Consider the following 10,818-nt stretch of genomic DNA (forward strand, 5'->3'; position numbering starts at 1 on the left):
CCAGCAATGCCCCACCCCGGGGACAGGAGCGCTCTGGCTTCACTCTAAGCCAGTCCCTTCTGGATGTCTGGTTCCCCTGAGCAGCCTTCACATGGCTCTCTCCACTGTCCAAAGAGGCTCCGAGTGCCACCCTCGTGTGATAAAAAAGAGGTTGTACGTGCTGAGTCCCTCCCTAGAGAAACATGCACAGACGCGTGTGACAGTGGCTGTTCTCATTTCTATGCTTACAGACAAAGGCCTCTACACCCGACCGTAATTGGACAAGTGCCCCACTCGGCGTCCTCGGGGCCACTGAAATGATGTTTTTATTTAAAGCACAATGCATCCAGCCAGTTTTTGATTATCCACGGTAATGGGGGTCAAGGATCAGTGGAATAATTGAAATGGAAACTTTATTTCTACTGAGAATTCCTCTCCTCTCCACCTCCTTCCTTCCTCCCAGCTCTGTGCAGCAGAGAAAGGGCACTCACTGCAAATCCCAGGCCAGGACTCTGCTGCGAGCTTGCCAGTGGTGATAAGAAAGCCCCCACCTCCCTGCGGGTTTGTGCAACACTTCTCATGACCGAGTCCTGGGCCACCACCATCCACACTCACAGCGACACCGAGTTGCTTCAAACTGACCTGCATTCATCACTTAATTCACCAGTTGACATGACAATAGCACTTTTTGAGATACACATTAAAGTAACAGTACATACTGCACTTCTTTGAAAAAGCGGGATGGGACTCCAACTGTGGTCTGGACCCAGAAACAGAAGGTGTGCCTGCCGGTGTGCAGAAGGTCGGTGGGACACACCCACAGCCCGGGGCGCAGGGCCACTGCTCCCAGGATCGCTGACAAAAGTCCCAGGAGGTCACTGGGTGAAAGGCATGCTGAGAACTCCCTTGTAACTTTGCCACTTACTGATAAAATTATTCTAAAATAAGTTTTGTTTTGTTTTTAAAAAAGCCCTCGCTAAAGGGAAAGAAGGTAAAAAGTCACACACATGCACACACACACATGCGCGCGACACCCTCAGGAGTTTGCACACCACTCTTGGGGAAACGTCTGACCAAACTGCGTGCCTAAATTTTCTGACATGTTGAGCAACCAGACAGGCTGTGTGGAGGTTGGTTTTGATTTCTCTGCCTCGAACCTCCTCTGGGATGATCAAGTGAGGCAGGGCAAAGATGCAAGATTCTGTCCCCATTACCAGCAGCTCAGTGGGCAGAGAGTGAGCCAAAATCATGCCCTCTGGCTCACAGCAGATCGTTTCTCCCCAGTCACGCTGCCCTCACCTCCCCTGACCCTCAGCCCCGTCCCCTCTTCCTGGGCACTGAAGGCTGTTTGGGAAATAAATGCTCCCCGGACCCTTTCTGGAACCGTTCCTGTCACATGGATGCCGCTGGCTCCATCAAGCCAGCTGCCTGCTTGCACGAGGCCAGGCTGGCAGCACTTGGGGTGGGGTGGGGGGGATTTGGCGCCTCTCCACGCTCCCGTACGCGCACGCATGCACGCACACACGTGCACGCGCACGTCCTCCCGCTCGCTGGTAACTGCCTTCCGCAGCTCATTTCCCCAGACCATCACCGCAGGCCGCACTCTTAAGGCATCCCATGTCATGAAAGGACCCGAGCCACATCAGAAAACGCCTGGGGGGAGAGGCAGGGCATTTTGTTTCCAGAGATCTCGCGTAGGAAGCCGCCTTAGGGCTCCTGAGCTCTTGGCTGTCAGACTTCTAATGCAGAGTGTAACAAACGAAATGACTTGCAGCGCCTGAGGTGGTTCTGTTGGCCTGCTCCTGCAGATTAACTTTTTTAGACCAGAAAGAAAAAGCCTGGTATTTCAGCTATAAGAGAAAAACCTGCCCCACTATCTCCCCTAAAGTTTCCTATGTAAAGAGTTGGTTTTCTTATTCCTTTTCAGAGTGGAGGTTCCCGACTCAGATGGGGACTGTGGCAGGCTACGAGCTGCCACACCTCTCGCTCGGGGGTCGGGACAACCAACATCTGTAGGTCGTGTTTACCAAACGGTGTGTTGAAATATTCCAGTACACAGATTAAAACACAGATTTGTGTATCAGCCTCTGCCAGCTGCTTCTCCAAGCCAATACTTTTGTCCTTATGAAACCCAACGATGATTGTCCCTCGAATCCAAGTGCTGGGTTGGGAGACCCCGACCCTTCCTTGGGCTTTGGTTTGCTCTTCCTTTGCACGGCCGCTGAGCGCTCCCTCTGGCTGTTTCCAACTGCCCAGCCTGTGAGTTTCCCTTGCTGGAAGTCGCCTCAAATCATTCTTGGAAGGAAGCAGAGGCTCAAATTCTAAACTGCTCAACTGGGTTCCTAAGGCAGCAATCAGGACCTGAGTTCAGCTCGGCCCTGAGTATGAAGATTGCAGCCCCACTCAAGACGGATTTGTTTTTATTTTTGTTTTCTCCTTCGTTTTTTAAAAACCCTTTTGTTGAAGTATTTATTCAACATTTAGAAACAGGAGATCCGGACTTTGCGGCCACGTAGGTGGACTGCAGTGGCATCTTCACACTAAGTTTAGTCAGCCAGGCCCAGAAGCACAAGGCTCGTGTGGTCTCACTCATATATGGAATCAAAAAGAATCAAGGGTATCAATGCAGAGAGCAGGGTGGTGACCACCAGGAGCTGGAGGAAGTGGGGATGGAGACCGTGACGTCCATGGTGCAGGTCAGGTGTGTGGGGAAGCCGTGGGGATCCATGCCGCAGCACAATGCTGTGCCTAATACACAGTGGGCACTGAAAATTTTCTGAAAGGTTGACCCTATGTTAAGTTTTCTAACCACAGATAATGAAAATAATAGTAACAAAGGAGGCCGGAGGAAACCTCAGGAGGTGATGGACATTCTGACAGCCCTGGTGGTGGTGGTGGTTCCGTGTGTGTCAACCTTAACCCTCAAATCAGAGAGTAGTGCACATTAAAAGTGTACAGAAAGGGGCTGGAGATTTAGCTCAACGGCATAAATACCTGTCTTGCAAGCAGGCAAGATCATGAGTTTGATCCCCAGTACCGATAAAAAGGAAAAAGACAAAAATTTTTTAAAATAAAATTTTAAAAAAAAAGTATGCAGATTTTTACAGGGCTTCCTTTTCAGTGCTAGGAATTCAATCTTCAGTTGGGCCCTAGGAATAAGATAAATCTCACGTGTGCATCCTCTAGGTCCCCCCAAAGCTTGGATCCTCCAGGAGGGACTTCCCATCACCGCTCTGGAGGCCAGATTCGGAGGATGAAGTGAAGATCCCCGCTTCCTTCAGGTTTAACACTCTCAGAGGAGGAAGACTCCCAGAATTAGAGCCAAAGGTGCTGTAGGGCTCATCCATTCAAGCAAGATGAAGTACAGGACAGCGCTCCTCCACTCTCCCAGCACTCAGGGTAGATGTGCCCGCCCATGGTTCTCCTTGCCACTGCGCTGGTGTCCAAAACCCCCTTTACCCCAGCTCCTGAGGTGAGCTTTCACCTGATCTTTCATGTTTAAATGCCTGAGCTAAAATCAGTTTGCTACCCCTTATTTTAAAGGTCACGGCACACGGAAAGTTGACCAGCAGTTAATAAGCAGAGTAGAGGCAGGTCCACCCCTCACCTGGCCCCCTGCCAGCACCGTTCACATCAGGGTCTTCCGAATACACACAGGTGTACAGAGACGAAAATATCAGAGCATCACGTGCCCAGCCTTGCCTGCTTTCCGGTCCACTCAAAAGGGTTTTGTCTTTGTCCAATTTGTTCCCTTCCTTCCTCTTGCCTCTGAGAGGTTTCGTCTTTACTGGACTCGGCTACCGTCTTTTGTATGATGCATAATCAAGATAATTGGAGAACAAAATGGTGACAAGAGCCAAACAGGCAGATTCTAACCAAAAAAAACCTATGAGAGAAGAAGTGTTCTGTCCCAGGTGTCAGGAAAATTGTATTCAACAGTTACACGTCCAACAAATATTCACCCAGCCCGACCTGCCCAGGGCTTCACCAAAGCCATCAGGTGAGGGAGAGAACAGGATGGGTGCGATCCGTACTCTCATGGGGCTGATCCTCCAGTGTGAGAGAAAGCCATGAACAAGAAAGTGCATGACTGCTTTAGAGGGTGATTGATGGCCAAAAAGGAAAAAAGGGGGGCCCATAATGGGTGGTGAGGAAGAGGGTAGCGAACTGTTAGCCAACCCTGGGAACAAGGAAGCCTCGGCCTCAGGAAATCTGTAAGGGACTGACCAAGCTGTGCTGAGATCGCTGGGCATGTCCTCCGAGAAGCGCCGATTTTCGGAATACATCTGTTTCCCTACAGCTGAAGCGCAAAATCCCAAACCCTGTTCAAGTGCTCCACCCTGGTAAGATATGACCTGCCAGGTGGATAATGGGGGTCACGTGCACCTCTAAAGTCCCAGAGCTCAAGCACATTCTGCACCACTGGAGACCTAAGGACAGGATATTTTAATAACTGGTTTGCACATAGGTCTCACTCACCAAACACTGCATTGATGATGTGCACAAGAATATTATTTTCTTAGCCTAACTCCAAGTAGTCACTTGGTGAATAATTGTTAAATGAAACCTCTCCACTGATTGCAAGAACACGAAATACTTGTGGCTTCTTCAAAGAAAGATTTCACTAGAATACAAAGTAGCAGGGCAGTCGCTTGCTCTCCAAAACCAAAGCCTCCTGCTGCCCCGTCCTTGACCTTCAGGAGTTCAGTTTGACCCTCCCCACCTCGCCCTTCCTAGGGTGTTCTGAAGGCCCTCGGGACAGTTAAACATGCTCTTCCAGCCTTGCAATCAGGTCTTGGCTGCCGGAGATCTAAGCTGTCTGGGCCACGTCCAGCACAATTAAGCACTTTGCCTTGTATGTCTTGGCACTCCTCCTTGGTGGAGCAATGCTGAGCTCCTGCCAAGCCGCCTACTCCCCAGGGATCTACCCTGTGAGACTACGCCCAGCCCAGGGAGGAGAGCCAAGCAGAACTCAAGCCCTGACCTTCTCAAGTCCTCAAGTCGGGCAGCAGGTCTTAAGCACGCTTAGTATCTGTTGTCTTCTTCCTGTTCTCTGGGTCCAGGTCCTCAAGATTTGGCTCAAACGGGAAGAACTCAGAGTTTGGGGGCCAGGAGCCAATGCACGTGTCCCTTGAAGCAAGGAGGGTGACAAGCCAAATGGGGTGCTGAGCTCAAGGACCGAGTGCACAGGATGCCTTTTAGCACGCCCCTGGGTACACTGGGCTGATGAGGGTGTGGCGGCCAACTGTATCTCAGTCAAAGTAGTCACCTGCCTTTACCCTCCCGCTTAGGCAGAATAATCCTCCACCATTCCCAGAGGGGCCTTTTGAAAACATAAGATCACGTCCACACATCCCCACTTTGGCTAAAACCATCCAACAGTCCTGTTGCTCTCAGGGTAAAATCATGTCCTTTGGACATGAGGTCCCAGGTGTGCAGCATCTGCCAACCTGCCCAGCCCCTTCAGCCTTCCTTCTGGTCACCCACAGCCCAGACGCACACCAGTCCCCCAGACCCTTCAACTGCTGTCCATGTCAGCATCCCAGACAGAAAGCTCAAGGCCTGCCAGCCCCTCTTCATACTATTACACTTCAGTGACCACAGCCTTAGGAAGCCTGCTCAGATGCCACTCCCTGACCAGCTCAGAGTCCCACCAGCCCATCTGATGGGAGTTACACTATTAGATGAACCATTACTTACTTGATAATGCAGTTCCCATGAGGTCAGAGTCTTTCTAGTTTGCCTGTTCTACGTCCACGGCCTTGGACAGATGGATGGATGGATGGTCCAGTAGATAGTGAATGAGTGACCGGGTAGGTGGATAGGTGGATGAATAGGTGAATAGATGGGTAGGTTGATGGACAGACCTCCCAGTCAAACCAGACAGCCCACAGATTCTCCTCACACTTTGCTGCCACCTAGAATTCCTTCTCTTTCCTGGATTTGCATACTGAAAGACTGTCATTCCCACAAGGTGGATTTCAAAGGTCACCTTCTCAACAAAGGTCCCCAGGGCCCCCTCCTCAGCTAGAATTGATCTCCTCCTGTCACAAACCCGGTCAGCAGGAAAATGCCCAGATTTTTAAAAAAGCTTCCGTCTAGCCAGAGCCTCAGGGAAGGTCATCCTGGGAGACAGGGGCCATGTGGCTTGCTGGGGATACATAGGTCATGGTGGCAGGTCACGCACACACCAACACACCCCACAGTCTCATGCATCATCCTCCACAGCAGCTCCCTGGCATTCGAATCCACACAGAGAAAATACATGTGTGAATTCACCCCGACCTGTGTGTACCAGGAACGTGCCCCTGGCTCTGCCAGACACCCACAGATGGCTGGGGACTGTGCAGGTAGGTCTCCCATTCAGGTAGGGAGGCCGCCAGGCGGCCAAGTGTATTTACATATAATTTGCATGTGTCGACACAGCCCCTCCCATCTCTGCAGAGAGCACTTCCAAGCTAAGCTGTTATTACTGCTCCTCCAGTGTTCACGCTGCTCACCCACCCACTGCCAACGAGTACTACGCAGGGAGACAGGCCAGGAACTGGCAGAGCTTTCCCGGGACTCATGCCAGTCTCGCTGGGCCTTAGATTCGCCTTGGACAACAAGCAACAACCCACATCCATGGGCAGACCCAAGTGAGCTCCCCACACATAAAGCCTTAATATGAGTACTTGTGGTCTCATTGCAGGGTCAGGAATCAACTCTGGTTTTTTGGTGCCAGAAATCGAACTCAGAACCTTGCCCTTGCCAGGAGAAATCAACTCTCAAAGTTTTTCCCAACACTTTTTCTGATGCCATGTTTGAGCCTCATGGTATGGGTCTCCTATGCTACAGTTTCAAAGTGTCAAAAATATACTAAGGATGTAGGATGCTTAGTTAAATTTGAACTCCAAAGGAACAGTAAATATGTCTTAAACAATCTTTTCATAGTGAGAAAGTATTCACTGTTCACCTGAAACTCAAATTTTAGTTGTGAGTCCTCGTTTTGTCTGACAACCCTACCTGTGACCAGAGGCCCATCGGCTTCTGTTATTACTAATATCCTGTTTTTTCACAGCTTTTTACCAGCTCAGAGAAACACAGCCTCTAGCTCCTAAATGTCCAGCTTCCCAGTCTAGAATGGGAAGAGAAGGCGGGAGATACAAATGAGATAAATTGAGAATTGCTGAGGGAAGAGAGAGGGAGAGACACAGAGAGACAGAGAGGCAGAGAGAAAGAGCACGTGTTTCCTAATTTAGTTAAAATCTACAATCTGTCCCCCTTTGGTCTGTGTGTGGAGCCCGGTGGTTATCGCTGCAAATGTGAGGCTACATTTCCTGTGGCGAAGTCTGTGTGTGTTTTCATCAACAGAGCCTGTTTCTAGGGCTTCTCTCAGGATGTGAGGCCCAGGGCAGGTCGCAGAGGAAGAGGCGAGCTGCGGCAGGGGGGCCAGCAGGCTGGGCCGATCAGCCCTGCGGCTGGCATGAGGCTCTAGCCATGGGAGCCCTTGGCCCAGACCTCCCCACCACGCAGGGCTCAGACAGAACCTTTCCCAGCATGCCGTGCAACGACTGGGCCTCGGGTCCTCCCCAGCTGTGCTGCAGGATCCTGTGGCTGGGATGGAGCTGGGCACACAGGTTCCAGCCAAGCTCTCGGGTTCCCTTGGCACCCACATCGGGCCTGAGGGATGCACAGGGCCACTCTGAGGGCGCTCCCTGAAGCACGGGTGCTCTCAGAATGCTCCAGGCTGTGGGTGACCTCCGTGAAGCACCTCCCACAGTCAGGAGTGACCGTTTGCCCTCAAGGTGTTTCTCTTTGAGAGACAGCTCATGTGGTAAGACTGTGGACATATTGTGCATCCAAAGCAACATTTTTGGATTTTTAAAGATAAAATACAACTACAACAAAAGACATTGGTCCGTTTTTGTTCCTTAAGATGGCCGTATAGCAGCACCATTCCCACTGGGCAGCGGCAAAGATAACACAAGGCCCCTGCTCGGTCCACACACCAGGTTCCTTCACAGGAACTCTAATTCCCACTAAGACCACACCCAGAGATTAAGAACCCCCTCATGGGGTTCTGCTTATTAGACCTCTCCATGCCCAGAAGGATGCCCTTATTCTAAGAACTTGTGAGATTCGGGGGTGGTGGTCCCTTTCAAGGCCAGCTTTGCCGGCAGTCACCAGCACCCCTCTGCACTCTCTGAATTTCTCCGCTTCCAATCACATATCACGAGGCACAACGGAAACTCTCCCAGCCCGCTCCAAAGAGCTCACCAGGTGCCCAGCTTGGGTAGGCCAACCAGAAATGACTCACAGACGGACAAAACTGCACCCCAGCCTGGACAGGAGGTGCTAGACACTGAGTCCTCCATGGCTCGGGCCAACTCTAGGATAACAGGAAATAGTCTGAGTAGCTAAGAAGCATGCAAGGGAGGCCTGATCAGGCGTGAGATGCAGCCCTGTGGTCTCATGGACCTAAGAATAAATACACAAAAGCACCTGCCCCAACTGGCTGGCTACCACTTGGCCTCTCACCATTCCTATGGCCTCTGACTTAGCTAGACAGTCCGCTCTGTCACCATCTCAGGAAGCCGGGTGGCTCCTGCTCTGACGTTGCTCTCCAGAATGAAGACCTTGCCTCCTAAATACAGGAGGGGCCTTTTGGAGTAATGAGCCTCACACCCAACCTCTCCCAATCTCCAACCAGCCGGGTCCTGTGGTCAGCCCCTGCTGTCTCACGGCATTATCTGAATTATGTCGGAAGACGTTCCCAAGTTATGAAATCAACTTTGCCAAAATCAGCCTGTTTGGAGAGTAGGGTCTTATTGTCTTCCTGATGTTTTACTCCAAGCCATGACCAATCATATATATATTTGATCTATCTATCTATATTCGATCCATATATATATACATATATATATATGGTACAACCTCTCCTTTTCTCAAAACAAAGCACAACACTTGCAATTCTCACGTGGCCAATAGCCAGACATCCAAGGACTGGAGCCAGGAGGGTAACGGATAGACCCAGAGAGGAAAGGACAGAGAGCAGAACATTCTGGATGCCCGTGTGTGTCAGAGGCCACACCTTGGCGAGCTGGGGAGTGCCCATGCCGACGACCAACACCTCCAGCTTGACTGACAATGCTAAGGCCCTTCAGAAGTGTGTATGAAACATGCCTGTGACATTAATTAATGCCAGGCAAAATGTAACAGCAGATCTTGGAGACTAAAAATAGATCTTTGCCAACTGATTCATCCCCTGACTGCACAGAACGGGGAGCCTCTTTCTCTGCTCCTCTTTTACATGTACATTGCGTTATGGCCTGTTCCCCCTTCCTCTCCATCTTTGTTGAGCTTTGTTTCTCTCCTTCGTGCTGAGAGGTTCCAACCTTTCCGAAGTGATGTCCCACTCAGCTACCCTCCGACCCACAAACATGCTTAATAAGCAAGGAAATCATTTCTCTTCCTGGCTCCCATGGTTGTAAGCCATGTCATTTGCACTTAATATTTTCCATGCGGATGTCTCTGCCTGTGGCATCACACACAGGACTCTATAGCTTCGTTTCCGACTCCAGCCCCTTCTATTTTAAACTTTGTTGATTTCTGCAAGGAAGGAAGCCTATTTCATACAGATTAGCTGGACAGCTGGGTCTGATTGCTTCTGATTACCGGGCTCGGGGCCACGAGGGAAACAGGTTTCCCAAAGCCCCTTGGACGGGGCACCATTCCACATGGCCCCTGAAGTGTGGGTCACGGCCAGCTCCAGGGAGGAAGGGCTAGCAATCAACAGGTCAAGCCAAAGGCAGGATCACACCTGAATCCACACCTCGGGTTTCAGAGCTGGGCTGGAAGGTGAAGGGGAGTAGAGGGAGCCCCTGGGGTCAAGGTCTGTGGAGGCCCTCCGTGGGGCTTGTGTCAGAACGAACGACTGTGTGGTGGGGGAGGACAGCCATCACGCTGCCTCCCAGGAACACTCAGAGGCAGCAGCCCAGGCTCGGTGATTAAGATCCCTCGCCTGGCCTTGCATCCCAGACCTCCAGGTGCACAAAGAAATCACAAAGTCCTCTCTCACCTTTGAGTGGTCACTCCCCAGGCAGGGGGCGGCTGCCGCGCTCTCCTGGTGGCTCCGGTGAGGCAGGAGCTTTCTCCCTGCTCGTCCCATCTCTGCCTTCTTTTTATGTCTCCTCTAGAGAAAATCGAGTGCTGGAGAGTTAAAAAAAGCAGAACTGTGTGTGTGGAGGGCGGTGGGTGTCGGGGTGCAGGGGCGGTGGGGAGCAGGGGACCCCGGGGGGTGGTAGCAGCCTGCCCTGGTGTGGGCTCGGGGGTAATGGCCGACGCTGGCGAGGTGGCTTTGCCTGCGAGAGCTCAGTGGCACGCAGCTCTGCGTGTGGGCGGCAGCAGCTCCACGGCTGGGTTTCAAACCATTACACTGAACATTTGCAAACAGATAAAAAAACAAAACCATCGGGCACAAATGGAAACTTCTGTTTTCCTTCCTCTCTCCACGCTCTTTCCCCTCTATCTCTCCTCGCCAGCTCCTGAGGAAGGTGAGGGTCAGGGTGGGCACTTCCCCACGGGTCCCCCCCCCCGCCCCATCCTTGCCCGCCCCGCTGGCACAGAGGCTGCTGCCACCGCGCACAGGTACACCAGGGCTGCACGGCTCGCCCACAGGCCTTGGGGAGCACCCAGTCACTTGAGAAATGTTTACTCTCCTCTGGGGTCCCCGCTTAGCATCCAGCCGCTGAGAAACATCCAACACACAGAAGATCTGCTGGTGTCTCGTGTAACCCACTTTCTTACTGGCCACCAAAAAGCAGGGTGAGAGGCACTTCCCGTGCAGGTGACACTTTT

The 10,818-nt window shown here is 51.7% G+C and overlaps 1 protein-coding gene across 2 annotated transcripts in view; it reads right to left on the minus strand.

Annotated features, from left to right (window-relative positions):
- Znf831 (zinc finger protein 831) overlaps nt 1-10,428 on the minus strand; it is a 103,601-nt gene extending 93,173 nt beyond the window's left edge. Inside the window, exon 1 of one of the 2 annotated variants that reach the window (XM_004999994.4) lies at nt 10,040-10,416. The gene's annotated coding sequence lies outside the window, so the exon portion shown is untranslated. Of the gene's footprint in view, nt 1-10,039 lie in introns of both variants that reach the window. The other variant, XM_063248103.1, reaches the window with a different exon arrangement.
- Nucleotides 10,429-10,818: the final 390 nt, after the last annotated feature.

This window comes from Cavia porcellus, unplaced genomic scaffold, assembly GCF_034190915.1.
Source record: "Cavia porcellus strain 051 isolate PalLab524CR breed Dunkin Hartley unplaced genomic scaffold, mCavPor4.1 scaffold_5, whole genome shotgun sequence".
Classification (NCBI taxonomy): domain Eukaryota; kingdom Metazoa; phylum Chordata; class Mammalia; order Rodentia; family Caviidae; genus Cavia; species Cavia porcellus.